The sequence below is a fragment of the Pan troglodytes genome, chromosome 15, assembly GCF_028858775.2.
Source record: "Pan troglodytes isolate AG18354 chromosome 15, NHGRI_mPanTro3-v2.0_pri, whole genome shotgun sequence".
NCBI classification, from domain to species: domain Eukaryota; kingdom Metazoa; phylum Chordata; class Mammalia; order Primates; family Hominidae; genus Pan; species Pan troglodytes.
This window is the reverse complement of record NC_072413.2, coordinates 91,990,815-92,002,834: the sequence shown is the minus strand read 5'-3', so window position 1 is coordinate 92,002,834 and position 12,020 is coordinate 91,990,815. Positions and strand designations below refer to the sequence as shown.

Here is a 12,020-nt window from a genome sequence, read left to right as displayed (position 1 = left end):
GTGGTGGTAGCACTGCTCCATTTTGCAGATGAGAAAACTGAGTCTATGAGGCGAAGTAACTTGCCCAAGGGTACACAGTTAACACAAGGTAACAGGGCTGGCTACACAGTTTGTGGGGCTCAGTACAAAATGAAAACGCTGGGCTCCTTGCACAAAAATTATTAAGAATTTCAAGATGCAATAGCAGAAGATAAAGCCAAATGTGGACTCTTGCGAGTACAGATCCTGCATAACTGCATACGACCCACGCTGGGATTTGGACCCAGGTCCAGGGATTCCAGATGTAGTTATTCTCCATCCTGCTCCTTAAAACCCACAGGCCTGCCTCAGACCCCTCTTCACCGCCCTGGCTCTTCCTCTTCTTCCTCCCCCTTCCCCAGCCTCACTCAACCAGCAGACCCCACCCTTCCCTAATTAGGGGAAGACTCAAGCACTTACATGGAGGGTGAAAGGAACTTAAGAAGAAAAGAAATGATCAAGGCAGAGAGACAGGAGCTGGCAAGGTTCCACAGCGGTGAGGGGCGCAGGTCTCTCACCTCCCAGACTAGCCTCTACCCCCTGGGCCTTGGGCAAGAGAAATCCAAGGCAAGTCTGTCTGTTACAGGCAGCTGGGAATCTTGGGAGCTGGGAACCTGCTACAAGGACAGAGCTGCAATTAAATGGCAATAGGACCCCTTTTCAAAAACCTTAACAAGGACTCCTGGGGCTGGAATCTGCCCCCAGGCTTGGGTCACCAGGCACAGCAGAAGGAAGGGCCTGATCAGGCCTTCTGCAGAATTCACCCCATCTGCTCTACAGCCCCAAATGCCCCTAAACAGGGCCAAGGCCGGCCCTTCCTCAGCCATTGACGCTCAGGATGCAGAGTGGGGCTGCAGGTTGAGGCAGGGCTACCAGCTGTGTGGCCTCAGGAAAAGCACTGACCTCTCTGAGTTTCAGTTTCCTGAAAGGCAAAGTGTGGGTAATAGCACCCATGGATTAAACGAGATAATCCACGTACAACACTTAGCATCTTCTCGTTTTTGTAGAATTAACCCATGTGTGCATAGGAGAAAGTCTAGAAAGATATGAATGAGCATTTTATGTCTTAGGGGCAGGGAAAAGGGGAAACTTTTAAACTGGTACAACTCTTTAAGAGAGTATCTGTTCTGACCCTTTAGGAAAGCAAGCAGCCCAGAGCTGTCGTAGGTATTCGATGGGCGTTAGTTTTGTTTCCTGCCCACCTCTTCTCTCCCCCTCCAGAGGATCTCAATGGGCTGATCCCCTAATACAAGAGCACAGGAGCTTCAGCAGAGGTTGCTGGGGTTGGCTGGCAAAGGTGGCTCTGGTGGGAAGAGGTGAGAGGGTGCAAGGGAGACAAACTTGGCCTGTTGATTCGGCCAGAATTGTACTAAGACCTGGCACGATGTAGCTCCTCCCCCGTTGAGACAGAATCTCAGCAGTCTACCTCTGTCCCCTCCTTCCATTTCTAGCACAAGAGGCAAACCCAGGGCATCCTGGGCCCAGGAAGCTGTGCTGGGGCCCCACCTCCTCTGAGGCCCTCAGCCTGGCCCAGCACCCACTTCCCTGTGCCCCTACCCTCATCCTTGCTCTGCACCAGGAAAAGCTCCAGGTCCCAGAGCTGGGGAATCACCCAAGCAGGTCCTAGGACACTGTAAGGCTGTCTCCAGCTCAGTTCTCCCAAGACAGGGCCTTCCCGTGGTGGAGGATGGAGGCTCTGGTCATGGTCCGAGGGGCCACAGTGGAGTTCTGGGCCTTCCGGTGTCTATGACACTGACATCCTGCCACCCCTCACCTCCCTGGAATAGCTCAGAGGAGATGCCCTCCCAAGAGGCGGTGTGGGAAGGGGCTGCTCTGACCAGAGGGAACCAGGGCTGAGGGGCAGCCAGGGCATCATCAACTGTTTTCTTCTGTCCCAGAACCATCACCTTCCTAGGAAGAATCACTGAGGTGTGGGGCACAGAATGAATTTAGGGACCCTGCAGGCCTGGGTTCAAGTCATGCCCCTCCATGCCACCTTGTCACCTCCTGCTATGAATCTCTTGGTGGGGGTTGGCCCGGCAAGGCTGTGAGCTCTGCCTCCAAAGTCTCTGGAATCTCTTCACTTCTCTTCACTGGCCCATGCTGGTCCCACCTGGAGCAAGCACTGGCCTTCCCTGCTGTTCCTTCTGCTCCTGTCCCCTGCGGGCCACTCTCCACCTGGCAGCCAGAGAGAGCTCGTCTTAAAGCGAAAACCAGATCTCCCCATTTCCCTGCCAAAACCAGTGGTGTTCAGGTCAACAGTGAATGGGAGAAAAGCCAAGATGTATGGCATTCATCAGTTTCTGTGGTGTCAATCCGCCCGCCATGGCTGATTTCAAGCTACTAACAATTTAACAACCTGTTTGCAAAATGCCTGAAGACTTAACACTGGCTCTTATGAGCTGGTCTGAGCTGGCTACAGCACACCACCACTTTAAAACATGACAGATGAAGTTCACATTCTGGCTGATGAGGCTCCAAATGCCCTGGCTCCCCCTTGCCTATTCCTCTCACAGTGGCTTTTCTGTTCTCCTTCCTGGCCACAGGGCCTTTGCACCTGTGGTTCCCTCGGCCTGGAGCACAAGTCTCCAAGCTCTTCATAGTACTCTTTCCCTCTGGTCTTCCAGATCCCAGCTCAGAACCCACCTCCTCAGAGTGGCCTTCCCTGACCATCTCAGGTACCCCAACCCCAGCTTACCCTTGATGACCTCACCCCTGTGTGGCTCTATTTTAGCACTCCTTCCTGTGGAGTTTCTCCCTCCCCACTGGAATGTGATCTGCATGAGGTCAAGGACTGGGACCGAATTGTCCCTGCTGGAGTCTCCGTGTCTAGAAGAATAGTACTGGACCCACAGCAGGCGCTCGATAGATGTATGCATACAGACAGAGCTTCGGAGATGCACGGCTTTGGGTTTGAGTCACGATTCTCGCACCAACCACCTGTGTAGCCATCATGAATCACTCAATCTCTTTGAGCCTCTGTGTCCTCGTCTGTAAGTGGGGGACAACAACATTGCCTATGTGATGGAGCTGTGAGGGCCTAATGATGACATAGGTAAGGCACTCAGCACAGTGTCTGTCATACTAGGATCTCAGTAAATGAGAATGGCCTCTTCACTTCATATATTCAGTGATGGGCAGCTCATCCCCTCCCACGGTAGCCTCCTCATCCACCTCTGGGTCACTGTGACCACTAGAACATCTGCCCTTTCTTGTATTGAATCCAAATAAGTTTCTTCCGATGTCCCCTGCCTCAGTCCTAGTTTAACAACTTCCCACACGGAAAGTCTCTTGCTATTAAAACCACTTTCTTAATGTTGGCATGAAGGTTGATAGAGTCGTGCTTCAGCATGAAAAGAACACTAATGGCAGGTCAGGCACCCCTTGGCAGCTCTCATCAGTCATGAGCTGCCTGGCCTTGGGCAAGTCCCTCACCCTCACCTAGCCTCAGTTTCTTCCTCCATGAAATGAGATTAGCAATATTACCTACCTCCTGGGGTTGCTGTGGAGATGAAATTAGCTGGTATACGTAAAGCATTCGGCATCTAGCCCAAAGAAAGTGCTCAAAAGACATCACTATTGTCACTATTATCATGCCTGGTGCAGGACCACTCCCAGATCTAGCATCTGTGGCCTTTTTCTGCCCCAAAGGCCAGGCCTCTCCTGAATGCTCTCCAGCCAAGCTGGAGAAAGGGCCAGTTCTGGCTCACCCACCCCAATGTGCACCCCAATCTGTCAGAGCTGCCCCCTCACAGTCCACTAGAGGGTGATTCGGAGCTTCCCAAAATCTCCCATGGGACTACCTGACCCTGGGCAGTCATTCCATCTACTGGGCTTGGAAGGAGATGTCCCCAGCTCCTGGAAAATAGGCTGGCCTGGAGCAGGAACTGAGAGTGGCTCAGTCCACTCTGGGCTGGGGTGGCTTCTGCCAGCTCCCTGGGTGGCCTGGACCAGCCCTCTTTCTTATCATTTTTTATGGATTCCTGATGTTCTTAATGGTGGTAGGAGAACACGGCTAACGAGGTCAAGTAGGAGGCGAAGTGAAGAAGGAGGAAGACCAGGAGAGTGGTACGCTGAAAGCCGAGAAGGAAACAGACTCGAGATGGTCTAGGAAAGAAACAGATCTAAGAAGCCCCCAGGATTCCCCTTAGTCCCTGGGGCTGTGAATGTGGTGAGCAGTCACATCTATGATCATGTCACCTTTCATGACAATGGGGATTTTGCAGATGTTGTTTACCAATCAATTGACCTTGAACTAGGAAGATTACCCACGGGTCTAACTGATTACACAAGCCCTTTAAAGCAGAGCATTTTCTCTGTGGCTGGTAGAAGAGGAAGTCAGAGATTGAATGGGTGAGAGGGATTCAATGGGAACAGAGAACAGAGGTTCTCATTGCTGAGATGGCAGGGGTCATAGGGCAAAGACCAGAGAAGCCACTAGGAGCTAAGAACAGGCCCGACCAGCAGTCAGAAAGGAAACAGGGACCTCAGGCCTGCGGCTGCAAGGAACTGAACGCTGCCAACTACCTGAGTAAGTTTGAATGTAGATTCTTCCCCAGGGCCTCCAGATAAGAGGCCCGACCTTGACTTCAGCCTAATGGGACCCAAAGAAAAGAACCCAGTGGAGCCCTCCCAGGCTTCTAACCTACAGCACATCGGGGCTGGTTCAGCAAAGACCCTCTAAGACCTACAAGACTCACTAAGAATGAGTCTTGATCTTGGGTTTTGATCTTGGGGGCCCTGGGGACCCAGGTGGGCATGAGGAACAAGGTCAACGTGAGTTTAAAGGCTATTATTTGACCTCTTTCAATTCTAAGTATCCCAAAGCCAGGAGAATCATTGCATCTGGATGAAATCTTGATGGCTTCCTAGGAAGGGTGTGGAGGAGAAAGGCCATCCATGTGCCCCACTGAGCATGCCAGGGCCACTGATGGCTCCTGCGTGTATAGGAGCACCACACTCTGAGCAGCATCTGCCTGAGGGAGAGGCATGGGACTGGACAACTGAGGCAAGTGGTGTGTTCTGATATCCAACCCAGTGCTGGATGTCACTGTGCGTCACAGAGCAGCCTGCAATTTTCATAGAGTCTGTGCTTCTTATCCTGGGTCTTGGGCTGCAAAGCCTCTGACCTAGGAGCCAGGTGTCTGGGACAGCGTTAAAGGGATGGCTGACCCTTTTGAGGATAGTCAATCTGACTCCCTAGGGTCTGTGGCAGCTGTCAAGCATCTCAGTAACTCTGGCTGGAGGATGAGGCCTGACTTTACATAAGGTGGGTGCTATTTACCCATGTGTTCATTGAGACTCCCCTGCCCTCTCTCACCATCTCTCACATGGACCCCAAACATTGCAGTTTACACAATCTTTTTGTATCAGGATCTCATGGATCTGCAGGCACACAGCGTCCCGCACTCAGAAGTGCTTGGTTTAAGGCTCTGCTGTTGCTGTCTTCCATCCTGTCTCCCATCCCCTCCTCCCATTCCCTCCTCCAATCCCTGCTCCCATCCCGTCTCCCATCCCCTCGTCCCATCTCCTCCTTCCATCCCCTCCTCCCATCCCCTCCTCCCATGCCCTCTCCCATCCCTTCCTCCCATCCCTTCTCCCATGCCCTCCTCCCATCCCCTTCTCCCATTCCCTCTCCCATCCCCTCCTTCCACCCCCTCTCCCAACCCCTCCTCCTATCCCCTCCTCCCACCCCTCTCCCATCCCCTCCTCCAATCCCCGCTCCCATCCTGTCTCTCATCCCCTGGTCCCATCTCCTCCTTCCATCCCCTCCTCCCATCCCCTCCTCCCATGCCCTCTCCCATCCCTTCCTCCCATCCCTTCTCCCATGCCCTCCTCCCATCCCCTTCTCCCATTCCCTCTCCCATCCCCTCCTTCCACCCCTCTCCCAACCCCTTCTCCTATTCCCTCTCCCATCCCCTCCTTCCACCCATCTCCCAACCCCTCCTCCTATCCCCTCCTCCTATCCCCTCCACCCAGCCCCTCCTCCCATCCCCTCTCCCAACCCCTCCTCCGACCCCCTCTCCCATCCTCTCCTATCCCCTCCTCCCACCCCCTCTCCCATCCCCTCCTCCCATCCCCTCTCCCATCTCCTCTCCCACCCCCTCTCCCATCCTCTCCTCCCATCCCCTATCCAATCCCCTCCTCCCATCTTCTCTCCCATCCCCTCCTCCCATCCCCTATCCAATCCCCTCCTCCCATCTTCTCTCCCATCCCCTCCTCCCATCCCCTATCCAATCCCCTCCTCCCATCTTCTCTCCCATCCCCTCCTCCCATCTCCTCCTCCCATCCTCTCCTCCCATCTGCTCCTCCCATCTACTCTTCCCATCCCCTCTCTCATCCCCTCTCTTGTCCTCTCTCCCATGCCCTCCTCTCCCTCCTCCCATCTGCTCCTCCCTTCCCCTCCTTCCATCCTTCCTCCCATTTCCTCCTCCCATCCCCTCCTCCATCCTTTCCTCCCATCCCCTCCTTCCATCCCCTCTCTCATCCCCTCTCCTATCCCCTCTCTCATCCCCTCTCCCATACCCTTCTCCCATTCCCTCCTCTCTGGCCCCACCCCTCCTCCAACTCCTCCTTCTAGACTCCCCTACCACTCACTTTTCCGCCCTGACCTTCACCCCTCCTTCCACCCCCTTCCTCCCATCCCCTCCTTTCATCCCCTCCTCTCCTCTCCGGCCCCACCCCTCTTCTCCTCTCTGGCCTCACCCCTCCTCTCACTCCTCCTTCCAGATGCCCCCACCTCCCTACTGTTTCTCCCTGGCCCCTCCCCTCCCCCACTCCCTCCTTCCCACCTCCCTCCCACGCTGTCCTCCCTGAGGCTGTACCTCCTGTGGGTAGGAAGTCTATATTCCAGGAGCTGACACTGCTTCTGGCACTTAGCAGGGCTCATGGCATTTAATTTGTGCCTTGAGGATAAAAATAATAATAGTTCCACTTATTGGGCACTCGCCTCCTGCAGCCCCTGTCACGGACTTGCTGGAGTGTTACCTCTTTGAAGCCTCACTCCTGCCCATTAGGAAGCTGCTGCAGTCCTGACTCCTGCGTCACAGGTGAGGACCTGGGGCTGCCCGCCTCCAGAGAGTGGAGGGAAGAGGGAGGGAGCAAGGCTGCTGGCCCAGCGCCCACACCAACCCCACGCCAGCCACTCCCAGGGCCCACACGGCCCAAGGGAGAGGGCATTCCAAGCCCAAAAGGGTTCAACAGGCCAGACACAGATGGACAGACGGTGGGGCAGAGGCAGAGCCATGAGGAAGAGGAGGCTGCGCAAGTCGTCTGGGGCTGACCACACAGGCCGCAGAGGCCCTACCAAGAAGATCTGGCAAAATGCAGTCACCTGCTTTGATTCTCTCCAGGCCAGCCTTTCCCAAAAGGCAATGCACAGCAGCCCTCGGGTTGGACAGGCACCTGGGTCAGAAACCAGACCTCTGGGTACTGCAGTGTGGAGATCATCTGAAGGCCTCTGCAGTCCTTTCCTGGGACGTGTGGCACGGCAGACATTTGATCCCACTGGGCCAGGCAGTGCTGTTAAATATAAAGCCAGAGGCCCTGAGGGCAGGGCAAAGACAGAGAGGCCAGCTGGAACGCCAGGAGGGCCATGGGCAGGCCCTGCACTAGCATCCAGTCAGCACTCGTCCCACGAGCCCGGGGCTGGCAGTGCCCTGTGGGCTGCAGTGTATCCACCCTCAGGGCACAGCCCTGGCTGTCGATGTGACTGCCCAGGTCACACGCTCTTCAGGGGCCAGGCCAGGAGCTATGACAGTGCAATTTGGAGGGGATGTGGCTGGCTTCAGTGGCACCAGGAAAAGTGGGAAGTCAGGGAGAAAGGGCAAGGAAAGACAGAAAGAAATCTGGACCCTGCATTAACGGACTGAACCTAGAAACATATTTTCAAGTCTCTGTGCTTCCATCTCCCTAGCTGCGAAGCAGAGATGGCCACTTTGGACCATGAGAAATATCAATATCAAACGCCCTTTCTTTTCAAGCCCTCATCTTCCTCACCCAGTGTCAGCTCATATCAGGGGCCCCTGAGCTTCCTGGAAGGTCACCTTACCAGGTGCGTACAAGACCATGCATGTGCACGAGTGTGTATGAGAGTACCTGTGTGCACAAAGGTTGGCAGCAAACATGTTTGTTAAATGAATTCTTTTTTTTTTTTTGAGACAGGGTCTCGCTTTGTCACTCAGGCTGGGGTGCAGTGGCACAATTTCAGCTCACTGCAACCTCTGCCTCCTGGGTTCAAGTGGTCCTCCCACTTCAGCCTCCTGAGTAGCTGGGACTACAGGTGCACACCACCATGCCTGGCTAATTTTTGTATGTTTTTTGTAGAGATGGAGTTTCACCAGGTTGCTCAGGCTGGTCTCAAACTCCTCCTGCCTCGGCCTCCCAAAGTGCTGGGATTAGGCGTGAGCCACCATGCCCAGAGGCTGAATTTTATCCAACAACCAATTATTTTGAAATGATGTGGAACAGGAGGTTGCATCCCAGGATTCACAAACTCTTCCAAAATAATTATCCCATCTTTTATTTCTGTTTTTGAAAATATTTAGGTATGCTTGATTTAAATTCCAACTGACTTATGATTAAAATTTTTATTCTCAGAGAAAAAAGATTGGTGGATGCAGCAACTTTCAGTTGCTCATCTGGTTTCAGAGGCACTCAGAGTGTGGAAGGGCCTGTATTCCTAAGAGCTCCACAGTCCACTCCCTTCCTCAATTTCTCAGGGCTCTGGAGAGGGGAAAGGTTTGCATAGGGTCAGAACTTTCCAGAAGGGTGAAGAGCAGCACACTGGTGGTTAGGCTCAAGTCCTTTCCAACATGTGAGGTGCCTCACATGCCTGTAGAGTTGTTAGTTTACACATCTCACATGTGCTCATACGTGTACACTGGGGCAACCACACACACACCTGCACACATGTGCGCCAAGAAAGAGATGGAGTGTTGTATTTGTAGAAAACAGGAGACTTCAACAGGTAGGTACTCACTATTTTTAGAAGACTAGTTCGGCTGGGTGCGGTGGCTCATGCCTGTAATCTCAGGACTTTGGGGGAGGCTAAGGCAGGCAGATTACCTGAGGTCAGGTGTTTGAGACCAGCCTGGCCAAGATGGTGAAATCTCGTCTCTACTAAAAATACAAAAATTAGCTGGGTGTGGTGGCAGATGCCTGTAATCCCAGATACTCAGGAGGCTGAGGCAGGAGAATCGCTTGAACCTGGGAGGCAGAGGTCGCATTGAGGCAAGATCGCACCACTGCACTCCAGCTTGGGCAACAGAGCAAGAGTCTGTCTCAAAAAAAGACTAGTCCATTTGCCCACTGTCATACTAACTGGTGGGTTAAATCCACCTCTTCACTTAAAGAATGTAAACTATGTGTGTGTGGTGTGCTGTCAGCTAAGCACCATCTGTATGTGTGTGTGTGTGTGTGTGTGTCTGAATGCACCAGCTACAAGCAGGGCTGAGACCTGCCTAGGGCTCCCCTTTCCTGCTTAAAGGAGGACCCCAACCTGCACATGGTCACTATGGCTGTTCTTTCTGTGCTGCTCAAACCACAGCCACGTGTCCCCCTGCTGGTGGCCTTCAGAGCGGGTTTACGAGCCCCATTCAGTGAATCATCCCATTATATAACAGTCACAAGGCGGTGGAAATCCACTCAGTTCTCCTGGTGGCAGCTATTCCCGAAATCCAAACCTACCCCTTTGTCAGCTTGGCCCAGGCCCTGTTCTACTCCCTAAGAGCCACTTTCCACCGCCCCTGCTCTTCAGCCAGGCCTCCTCCCCATGGCACTGTGGACATTTGGGCCCTAATTCCATGGGGCGGGGGGCGGGCAGGCATGGGTCCTGCCTGGTGCATTGTAGGATGTTTAGCAGCATCCCTGGCCTCTGCCCACTAGATACCAAGAGCATCCTCCCCTTTCCCCCAAGTTGTGGCAACCCAAAATGTCTTCAGGAATTGTCCCCAATTAAGAACCACTGTCTCCAGCCAACCACCATCCTCTCTGTCTCTGTCAGCAAGTTTAAGCTAATAACAACCTCTAACATTTATAAGTCTTTATTCTAAGGGATATATATATATGAATATGAACATACATATATAAATATATGAATACTATATATAAATTATATATGATAACATATATTATGTATATATTGTATTAATATATACACATATTGTATATCTATGAGTGTATACATATATATATACACACATATATATACACAGAATGCTTGGGGTACTATGTCGTATAATTTAATCTTTGCAAACTTCCTGTGAGCTATGGATAATATTATTCTCCTCCTCCCTGCAATGTATATCAGGAAGCCAAGGCAGAGAGTTAAATAGACTTTCCACGGTCACACAGCTAGCAAGTGGTTGAGCTGGCAGATGACTTCAGAGTCTAGGCTCTTAGCCACTGGGTTCTGAAGAGGGATCTGGGGCAGTCACATTACCAGCAAGTCTGTGCTGGGAGTGGCCCCCAGCCTGACCTCCTGTGGTTGGGAACAATGAGGCACAATGACACTGACACCCGAGATGCCTGGGCTTGAAGCCCCTGGCTCCTTGCTGGGGCTTGTGATCCATTGCAAACCACAACCTCCTCACCCCTAGGCACTTCTGGGAGTCTCCGGGGGGTAGCAGGCATCTTGAATGTGCCCATGAGAAAGTCCAGCCTGCTGTCTGGGCTCATCCTTCTCCAGTGTGGTGAGGTTCCTGCCAATGTGCCCCACAACCTGGGTTTAAGGTCTATGGCATGATGAGATTATCATGGGAGGAAGCTATGGAAAAGCACTCCATGGGTTTCTGGAAGTCATGGCTCCTACAAAGGCCTGACAAGCCCCTCTTATTCTCCAGACTCGCCTCCCCTTTCCTCAGGAAAAGGATGTTGGAACATGAACTGCAAGGAGCTCCCAGGTGTGACATTCCCGGCTGTTCTGATCTTTCAGTCCTCTGCAGGACCGAGGCTGTGTGGACGGAGGCTGTGTGGACGGAGATCCCACCATCACCGAGTTCAGGCAAGTCCCATGAGGGTCTCAGCTCCTCATCCGTAACATCAGGATGATAAAGCCTCCCTCGCAGGATGGCCGTGCGAGTGCCCACATCCCAGGAGAAAGCTGGCAAATGGGCATTCCCTGCCCCATCCCTTCCTACCTGCACGGAAAAGGAGAGATGGCCCAGCCTCAGGTCATCAGGACCCTTGAGCCAACCCTGCATCTCAGCCCTGACTCCCACCCAGAATGCCGGCCTTCCTCACCAAGGGTCTGACTGACACCTCTGCGATGCTCATCACTAGTCACTTGGGATTCCCTGGTGATATGGTTTGGCTGTGTCCCCACCCAACTCTCATCTTGAATTGTAGTTCCCATAATCCCCATGTGTCATGGGAGGGACGGGGTGGAGATAATTCAATCATGGAGCGGTTTCCTCTGTCCTGTTCTCATGATAGTGAGCTAGTTCTCACGAGATCTGATTGTTTTATAAAGGGCTTTCTTCGCTGGGCACTCATTCTCTCTCCTGCCATCATGTGAAGAGGGTCTTTGCTTCCCCTTTACTTTCCATCATGATTGTAAGTTTCCTGAGGTCTCCCCAGCCATGCGGAACTGTGAGTCAATTAAACCTCTTTCCTTTATAAATTACCCAGTCTTGGGTATTCCTTCATAGAAGCATGAGAATAGACTAGTACACCTGGGGAGCAAAGCCTAGGGTGAAAAGTGAAGCTCAGAGCAGTTACCCTCCAGCTGGAGGCACCCCCCACCACTGCAGGTGCCAAATGGGTAACAGCTGCCTGTCTGGAGCAGGTGAATCGTTTTGCTCCCTGCGAGCTCAGGCTCTAGAATGGCTGAGCCAGGGACTGTGTCCACGAGGCACCCTCCTTCCCAACTGCCAATCACAGTTAGTGCTGGAGGAGACTGGTCTGACCTCAGCTCTGCCCACATGGCCCGGAGCTGTTGCATCCAGCAAGACGTGTAGGGTCCGACCCAGCCACAGCGCATCCCTGGCGAAGGAGGCTGGGCT

General features: G+C 53.1%; 1 long non-coding RNA gene across 2 annotated transcripts; it reads left to right on the top strand.

Annotated features, from left to right (window-relative positions):
* Positions 1–4,312: 4,312 nt before the first annotated feature.
* LOC104002147 (uncharacterized) lies at positions 4,313–11,641 on the top strand. Of its 2 annotated transcripts, XR_010151016.1 has the most exons (6): positions 4,313–4,549; positions 4,836–5,026; positions 5,222–5,287; positions 6,977–7,067; positions 7,934–8,071; positions 10,952–11,641. It is a non-coding gene; the product is annotated as an uncharacterized LOC104002147 (long non-coding RNA). The 2 variants fall into 2 exon arrangements; XR_010151017.1 differs by lacking the exons at positions 4,313–4,549; positions 4,836–5,026; positions 7,934–8,071 and having other exon boundaries at positions 5,147–5,287; positions 10,860–11,641.
* The last annotated feature ends 379 nt before the right edge of the window (positions 11,642–12,020 follow it).